This window comes from Schistocerca americana, unplaced genomic scaffold, assembly GCF_021461395.2.
Source record: "Schistocerca americana isolate TAMUIC-IGC-003095 unplaced genomic scaffold, iqSchAmer2.1 HiC_scaffold_361, whole genome shotgun sequence".
Taxonomy (NCBI): Eukaryota; Metazoa; Arthropoda; class Insecta; order Orthoptera; family Acrididae; genus Schistocerca; species Schistocerca americana.
In genome coordinates, this window is record NW_025726084.1 from 144,111 (window position 1) to 152,132 (window position 8,022).

At 45.6% G+C, this 8,022-nt stretch overlaps 9 non-coding genes across 9 annotated transcripts; all 9 read right to left on the reverse strand.

Moving 5' to 3' along the window:
- Window positions 1-558: 558 nt before the first annotated feature.
- Trnal-caa lies at window positions 559-674 on the reverse strand. The gene is made up of 2 exons: window positions 637-674; window positions 559-604 (listed from the first exon to the last, which is right to left on the reverse strand). It is a non-coding gene; the product is annotated as a tRNA-Leu (tRNA).
- A 702-nt stretch (window positions 675-1,376) lies between these two features.
- Window positions 1,377-1,492, reverse strand: Trnal-caa. The gene is made up of 2 exons: window positions 1,455-1,492; window positions 1,377-1,422 (listed from the first exon to the last, which is right to left on the reverse strand). It is a non-coding gene; the product is annotated as a tRNA-Leu (tRNA).
- A 702-nt stretch (window positions 1,493-2,194) lies between these two features.
- Window positions 2,195-2,310, reverse strand: Trnal-caa. The gene is made up of 2 exons: window positions 2,273-2,310; window positions 2,195-2,240 (listed from the first exon to the last, which is right to left on the reverse strand). It is a non-coding gene; the product is annotated as a tRNA-Leu (tRNA).
- A 702-nt stretch (window positions 2,311-3,012) lies between these two features.
- Trnal-caa lies at window positions 3,013-3,128 on the reverse strand. Its single transcript has 2 exons — window positions 3,091-3,128; window positions 3,013-3,058 (listed from the first exon to the last, which is right to left on the reverse strand). It is a non-coding gene; the product is annotated as a tRNA-Leu (tRNA).
- A 702-nt stretch (window positions 3,129-3,830) lies between these two features.
- On the reverse strand, window positions 3,831-3,946 carry Trnal-caa. The gene is made up of 2 exons: window positions 3,909-3,946; window positions 3,831-3,876 (listed from the first exon to the last, which is right to left on the reverse strand). It is a non-coding gene; the product is annotated as a tRNA-Leu (tRNA).
- A 702-nt stretch (window positions 3,947-4,648) lies between these two features.
- Trnal-caa lies at window positions 4,649-4,764 on the reverse strand. Its single transcript has 2 exons — window positions 4,727-4,764; window positions 4,649-4,694 (listed from the first exon to the last, which is right to left on the reverse strand). It is a non-coding gene; the product is annotated as a tRNA-Leu (tRNA).
- A 702-nt stretch (window positions 4,765-5,466) lies between these two features.
- Window positions 5,467-5,583, reverse strand: Trnal-caa. Its single transcript has 2 exons — window positions 5,545-5,583; window positions 5,467-5,512 (listed from the first exon to the last, which is right to left on the reverse strand). It is a non-coding gene; the product is annotated as a tRNA-Leu (tRNA).
- A 702-nt stretch (window positions 5,584-6,285) lies between these two features.
- Trnal-caa lies at window positions 6,286-6,401 on the reverse strand. The gene is made up of 2 exons: window positions 6,364-6,401; window positions 6,286-6,331 (listed from the first exon to the last, which is right to left on the reverse strand). It is a non-coding gene; the product is annotated as a tRNA-Leu (tRNA).
- Window positions 6,402-7,103: 702 nt separating this feature from the next.
- Window positions 7,104-7,219, reverse strand: Trnal-caa. Its single transcript has 2 exons — window positions 7,182-7,219; window positions 7,104-7,149 (listed from the first exon to the last, which is right to left on the reverse strand). It is a non-coding gene; the product is annotated as a tRNA-Leu (tRNA).
- Window positions 7,220-8,022: the final 803 nt, after the last annotated feature.

Genomic DNA, 8,022 nt, shown 5'->3' on the forward strand with positions numbered 1-8,022 from the left:
GTACCACCAAAAGAGTTTCTCAAATCCGTATAATCACGGCACTCAATACATTTTGTTCGAAACTAAGTCGTCTGTTACAGACATCAGAGATTAGACAGAATGCAGAGGTCTATCTGTCGAGTAATATCTCAAGTTTTGGTCACGTTGTAATCTCCATAAAGTAATATTTTGAGTATATGAATTTATTTCGAGTTCTCTGTATTTCATCAGCGACTGTTATTGTACAGAGGATGTACTGGTCAGCCTGCACTGTTTCCTCACACTGTCGTTAGCACTCTGCATCTCCAGACAAGAGTCGTTTTCGTACCACAAGTGTCCCTTTTGACGTGTTTGCGGCTGTGGCGCGGAAGTAACCTCACGAGGGAACGTCGTATTTACAACCAACACTCTCTGTTTGTAGCTCACACTACCGAAGAAACAGTTTGGTTGCCGTAGGTGCGCTTGTGTTTGATACAAATTTTTGATTTCACTTAGGAGAACACGGCCAGAATCGTGCTGTTGCACTTTACAAAGGATCTCAATGATACACAGGGTGCTCCAGAGAAGCGACAAAATCTGTGTCAGGAGTGGGATTCGAACCCACGCCCTCATTCGAGGACCAGAAGGCTCTAGCTGCTACTGCAGCCAAGGTTTTTCCTTGAGTCTGGCGCCTTAGACCGCTCGGCCATCCTGACACTTGATTTGTTGCTCCTCGTTTGGTCTATTAGAGAACTTACAGTTGATGTAATTGTCGCATCCACGTTGCCACAGTAGACCGGCATCAGTTCTGCACCCGTTACACGTTCGCCAGGTGCAGCCGCACAAATATAGCGCAGAATGTACCACCAAAAGAGTTTCTCAAATCCGTATAATCACGGCACTCAATACATTTTGTTCGAAACTAAGTCGTCTGTTACAGACATCAGAGATTAGACAGAATGCAGAGGTCTATCTGTCGAGTAATATCTCAAGTTTTGGTCACGTTGTAATCTCCATAAAGTAATATTTTGAGTATATGAATTTATTTCGAGTTCTCTGTATTTCATCAGCGACTGTTATTGTACAGAGGATGTACTGGTCAGCCTGCACTGTTTCCTCACACTGTCGTTAGCACTCTGCATCTCCAGACAAGAGTCGTTTTCGTACCACAAGTGTCCCTTTTGACGTGTTTGCGGCTGTGGCGCGGAAGTAACCTCACGAGGGAACGTCGTATTTACAACCAACACTCTCTGTTTGTAGCTCACACTACCGAAGAAACAGTTTGGTTGCCGTAGGTGCGCTTGTGTTTGATACAAATTTTTGATTTCACTTAGGAGAACACGGCCAGAATCGTGCTGTTGCACTTTACAAAGGATCTCAATGATACACAGGGTGCTCCAGAGAAGCGACAAAATCTGTGTCAGGAGTGGGATTCGAACCCACGCCCTCATTCGAGGACCAGAAGGCTCTAGCTGCTACTGCAGCCAAGGTTTTTCCTTGAGTCTGGCGCCTTAGACCGCTCGGCCATCCTGACACTTGATTTGTTGCTCCTCGTTTGGTCTATTAGAGAACTTACAGTTGATGTAATTGTCGCATCCACGTTGCCACAGTAGACCGGCATCAGTTCTGCACCCGTTACACGTTCGCCAGGTGCAGCCGCACAAATATAGCGCAGAATGTACCACCAAAAGAGTTTCTCAAATCCGTATAATCACGGCACTCAATACATTTTGTTCGAAACTAAGTCGTCTGTTACAGACATCAGAGATTAGACAGAATGCAGAGGTCTATCTGTCGAGTAATATCTCAAGTTTTGGTCACGTTGTAATCTCCATAAAGTAATATTTTGAGTATATGAATTTATTTCGAGTTCTCTGTATTTCATCAGCGACTGTTATTGTACAGAGGATGTACTGGTCAGCCTGCACTGTTTCCTCACACTGTCGTTAGCACTCTGCATCTCCAGACAAGAGTCGTTTTCGTACCACAAGTGTCCCTTTTGACGTGTTTGCGGCTGTGGCGCGGAAGTAACCTCACGAGGGAACGTCGTATTTACAACCAACACTCTCTGTTTGTAGCTCACACTACCGAAGAAACAGTTTGGTTGCCGTAGGTGCGCTTGTGTTTGATACAAATTTTTGATTTCACTTAGGAGAACACGGCCAGAATCGTGCTGTTGCACTTTACAAAGGATCTCAATGATACACAGGGTGCTCCAGAGAAGCGACAAAATCTGTGTCAGGAGTGGGATTCGAACCCACGCCCTCATTCGAGGACCAGAAGGCTCTAGCTGCTACTGCAGCCAAGGTTTTTCCTTGAGTCTGGCGCCTTAGACCGCTCGGCCATCCTGACACTTGATTTGTTGCTCCTCGTTTGGTCTATTAGAGAACTTACAGTTGATGTAATTGTCGCATCCACGTTGCCACAGTAGACCGGCATCAGTTCTGCACCCGTTACACGTTCGCCAGGTGCAGCCGCACAAATATAGCGCAGAATGTACCACCAAAAGAGTTTCTCAAATCCGTATAATCACGGCACTCAATACATTTTGTTCGAAACTAAGTCGTCTGTTACAGACATCAGAGATTAGACAGAATGCAGAGGTCTATCTGTCGAGTAATATCTCAAGTTTTGGTCACGTTGTAATCTCCATAAAGTAATATTTTGAGTATATGAATTTATTTCGAGTTCTCTGTATTTCATCAGCGACTGTTATTGTACAGAGGATGTACTGGTCAGCCTGCACTGTTTCCTCACACTGTCGTTAGCACTCTGCATCTCCAGACAAGAGTCGTTTTCGTACCACAAGTGTCCCTTTTGACGTGTTTGCGGCTGTGGCGCGGAAGTAACCTCACGAGGGAACGTCGTATTTACAACCAACACTCTCTGTTTGTAGCTCACACTACCGAAGAAACAGTTTGGTTGCCGTAGGTGCGCTTGTGTTTGATACAAATTTTTGATTTCACTTAGGAGAACACGGCCAGAATCGTGCTGTTGCACTTTACAAAGGATCTCAATGATACACAGGGTGCTCCAGAGAAGCGACAAAATCTGTGTCAGGAGTGGGATTCGAACCCACGCCCTCATTCGAGGACCAGAAGGCTCTAGCTGCTACTGCAGCCAAGGTTTTTCCTTGAGTCTGGCGCCTTAGACCGCTCGGCCATCCTGACACTTGATTTGTTGCTCCTCGTTTGGTCTATTAGAGAACTTACAGTTGATGTAATTGTCGCATCCACGTTGCCACAGTAGACCGGCATCAGTTCTGCACCCGTTACACGTTCGCCAGGTGCAGCCGCACAAATATAGCGCAGAATGTACCACCAAAAGAGTTTCTCAAATCCGTATAATCACGGCACTCAATACATTTTGTTCGAAACTAAGTCGTCTGTTACAGACATCAGAGATTAGACAGAATGCAGAGGTCTATCTGTCGAGTAATATCTCAAGTTTTGGTCACGTTGTAATCTCCATAAAGTAATATTTTGAGTATATGAATTTATTTCGAGTTCTCTGTATTTCATCAGCGACTGTTATTGTACAGAGGATGTACTGGTCAGCCTGCACTGTTTCCTCACACTGTCGTTAGCACTCTGCATCTCCAGACAAGAGTCGTTTTCGTACCACAAGTGTCCCTTTTGACGTGTTTGCGGCTGTGGCGCGGAAGTAACCTCACGAGGGAACGTCGTATTTACAACCAACACTCTCTGTTTGTAGCTCACACTACCGAAGAAACAGTTTGGTTGCCGTAGGTGCGCTTGTGTTTGATACAAATTTTTGATTTCACTTAGGAGAACACGGCCAGAATCGTGCTGTTGCACTTTACAAAGGATCTCAATGATACACAGGGTGCTCCAGAGAAGCGACAAAATCTGTGTCAGGAGTGGGATTCGAACCCACGCCCTCATTCGAGGACCAGAAGGCTCTAGCTGCTACTGCAGCCAAGGTTTTTCCTTGAGTCTGGCGCCTTAGACCGCTCGGCCATCCTGACACTTGATTTGTTGCTCCTCGTTTGGTCTATTAGAGAACTTACAGTTGATGTAATTGTCGCATCCACGTTGCCACAGTAGACCGGCATCAGTTCTGCACCCGTTACACGTTCGCCAGGTGCAGCCGCACAAATATAGCGCAGAATGTACCACCAAAAGAGTTTCTCAAATCCGTATAATCACGGCACTCAATACATTTTGTTCGAAACTAAGTCGTCTGTTACAGACATCAGAGATTAGACAGAATGCAGAGGTCTATCTGTCGAGTAATATCTCAAGTTTTGGTCACGTTGTAATCTCCATAAAGTAATATTTTGAGTATATGAATTTATTTCGAGTTCTCTGTATTTCATCAGCGACTGTTATTGTACAGAGGATGTACTGGTCAGCCTGCACTGTTTCCTCACACTGTCGTTAGCACTCTGCATCTCCAGACAAGAGTCGTTTTCGTACCACAAGTGTCCCTTTTGACGTGTTTGCGGCTGTGGCGCGGAAGTAACCTCACGAGGGAACGTCGTATTTACAACCAACACTCTCTGTTTGTAGCTCACACTACCGAAGAAACAGTTTGGTTGCCGTAGGTGCGCTTGTGTTTGATACAAATTTTTGATTTCACTTAGGAGAACACGGCCAGAATCGTGCTGTTGCACTTTACAAAGGATCTCAATGATACACAGGGTGCTCCAGAGAAGCGACAAAATCTGTGTCAGGAGTGGGATTCGAACCCACGCCCTCATTCGAGGACCAGAAGGCTCTAGCTGCTACTGCAGCCAAGGTTTTTCCTTGAGTCTGGCGCCTTAGACCGCTCGGCCATCCTGACACTTGATTTGTTGCTCCTCGTTTGGTCTATTAGAGAACTTACAGTTGATGTAATTGTCGCATCCACGTTGCCACAGTAGACCGGCATCAGTTCTGCACCCGTTACACGTTCGCCAGGTGCAGCCGCACAAATATAGCGCAGAATGTACCACCAAAAGAGTTTCTCAAATCCGTATAATCACGGCACTCAATACATTTTGTTCGAAACTAAGTCGTCTGTTACAGACATCAGAGATTAGACAGAATGCAGAGGTCTATCTGTCGAGTAATATCTCAAGTTTTGGTCACGTTGTAATCTCCATAAAGTAATATTTTGAGTATATGAATTTATTTCGAGTTCTCTGTATTTCATCAGCGACTGTTATTGTACAGAGGATGTACTGGTCAGCCTGCACTGTTTCCTCACACTGTCGTTAGCACTCTGCATCTCCAGACAAGAGTCGTTTTCGTACCACAAGTGTCCCTTTTGACGTGTTTGCGGCTGTGGCGCGGAAGTAACCTCACGAGGGAACGTCGTATTTACAACCAACACTCTCTGTTTGTAGCTCACACTACCGAAGAAACAGTTTGGTTGCCGTAGGTGCGCTTGTGTTTGATACAAATTTTTGATTTCACTTAGGAGAACACGGCCAGAATCGTGCTGTTGCACTTTACAAAGGATCTCAATGATACACAGGGTGCTCCAGAGAAGCGACAAAATCTGTGTCAGGAGTGGGATTCGAACCCACGCCCTCATTCGAGGACCAGAAGGCTCTAGCTGCTACTGCAGCCAAGGTTTTTCCTTGAGTCTGGCGCCTTAGACCGCTCGGCCCATCCTGACACTTGATTTGTTGCTCCTCGTTTGGTCTATTAGAGAACTTACAGTTGATGTAATTGTCGCATCCACGTTGCCACAGTAGACCGGCATCAGTTCTGCACCCGTTACACGTTCGCCAGGTGCAGCCGCACAAATATAGCGCAGAATGTACCACCAAAAGAGTTTCTCAAATCCGTATAATCACGGCACTCAATACATTTTGTTCGAAACTAAGTCGTCTGTTACAGACATCAGAGATTAGACAGAATGCAGAGGTCTATCTGTCGAGTAATATCTCAAGTTTTGGTCACGTTGTAATCTCCATAAAGTAATATTTTGAGTATATGAATTTATTTCGAGTTCTCTGTATTTCATCAGCGACTGTTATTGTACAGAGGATGTACTGGTCAGCCTGCACTGTTTCCTCACACTGTCGTTAGCACTCTGCATCTCCAGACAAGAGTCGTTTTCGTACCACAAGTGTCCCTTTTGACGTGTTTGCGGCTGTGGCGCGGAAGTAACCTCACGAGGGAACGTCGTATTTACAACCAACACTCTCTGTTTGTAGCTCACACTACCGAAGAAACAGTTTGGTTGCCGTAGGTGCGCTTGTGTTTGATACAAATTTTTGATTTCACTTAGGAGAACACGGCCAGAATCGTGCTGTTGCACTTTACAAAGGATCTCAATGATACACAGGGTGCTCCAGAGAAGCGACAAAATCTGTGTCAGGAGTGGGATTCGAACCCACGCCCTCATTCGAGGACCAGAAGGCTCTAGCTGCTACTGCAGCCAAGGTTTTTCCTTGAGTCTGGCGCCTTAGACCGCTCGGCCATCCTGACACTTGATTTGTTGCTCCTCGTTTGGTCTATTAGAGAACTTACAGTTGATGTAATTGTCGCATCCACGTTGCCACAGTAGACCGGCATCAGTTCTGCACCCGTTACACGTTCGCCAGGTGCAGCCGCACAAATATAGCGCAGAATGTACCACCAAAAGAGTTTCTCAAATCCGTATAATCACGGCACTCAATACATTTTGTTCGAAACTAAGTCGTCTGTTACAGACATCAGAGATTAGACAGAATGCAGAGGTCTATCTGTCGAGTAATATCTCAAGTTTTGGTCACGTTGTAATCTCCATAAAGTAATATTTTGAGTATATGAATTTATTTCGAGTTCTCTGTATTTCATCAGCGACTGTTATTGTACAGAGGATGTACTGGTCAGCCTGCACTGTTTCCTCACACTGTCGTTAGCACTCTGCATCTCCAGACAAGAGTCGTTTTCGTACCACAAGTGTCCCTTTTGACGTGTTTGCGGCTGTGGCGCGGAAGTAACCTCACGAGGGAACGTCGTATTTACAACCAACACTCTCTGTTTGTAGCTCACACTACCGAAGAAACAGTTTGGTTGCCGTAGGTGCGCTTGTGTTTGATACAAATTTTTGATTTCACTTAGGAGAACACGGCCAGAATCGTGCTGTTGCACTTTACAAAGGATCTCAATGATACACAGGGTGCTCCAGAGAAGCGACAAAATCTGTGTCAGGAGTGGGATTCGAACCCACGCCCTCATTCGAGGACCAGAAGGCTCTAGCTGCTACTGCAGCCAAGGTTTTTCCTTGAGTCTGGCGCCTTAGACCGCTCGGCCATCCTGACACTTGATTTGTTGCTCCTCGTTTGGTCTATTAGAGAACTTACAGTTGATGTAATTGTCGCATCCACGTTGCCACAGTAGACCGGCATCAGTTCTGCACCCGTTACACGTTCGCCAGGTGCAGCCGCACAAATATAGCGCAGAATGTACCACCAAAAGAGTTTCTCAAATCCGTATAATCACGGCACTCAATACATTTTGTTCGAAACTAAGTCGTCTGTTACAGACATCAGAGATTAGACAGAATGCAGAGGTCTATCTGTCGAGTAATATCTCAAGTTTTGGTCACGTTGTAATCTCCATAAAGTAATATTTTGAGTATATGAATTTATTTCGAGTTCTCTGTATTTCATCAGCGACTGTTATTGTACAGAGGATGTACTGGTCAGCCTGCACTGTTTCCTCACACTGTCGTTAGCACTCTGCATCTCCAGACAAGAGTCGTTTTCGTACCACAAGTGTCCCTTTTGACGTGTTTGCGGCTGTGGCGCGGAAGTAACCTCACGAGGGAACGTCGTATTTACAACCAACACTCTCTGTTTGTAGCTCACACTACCGAAGAAACAGTTTGGTTGCCGTAGGTGCGCTTGTGTTTGATACAAATTTTTGATTTCACTTAGGAGAACACGGCCAGAATCGTGCTGTTGCACTTTACAAAGGATCTCAATGATACACAGGGTGCTCCAGAGAAGCGACAAAATCTGTGTCAGGAGTGGGATTCGAACCCACGCCCTCATTCGAGGACCAGAAGGCTCTAGCTGCTACTGCAGCCAAGGTTTTTCCTTGAGTCTGGCGCCTTAGACCG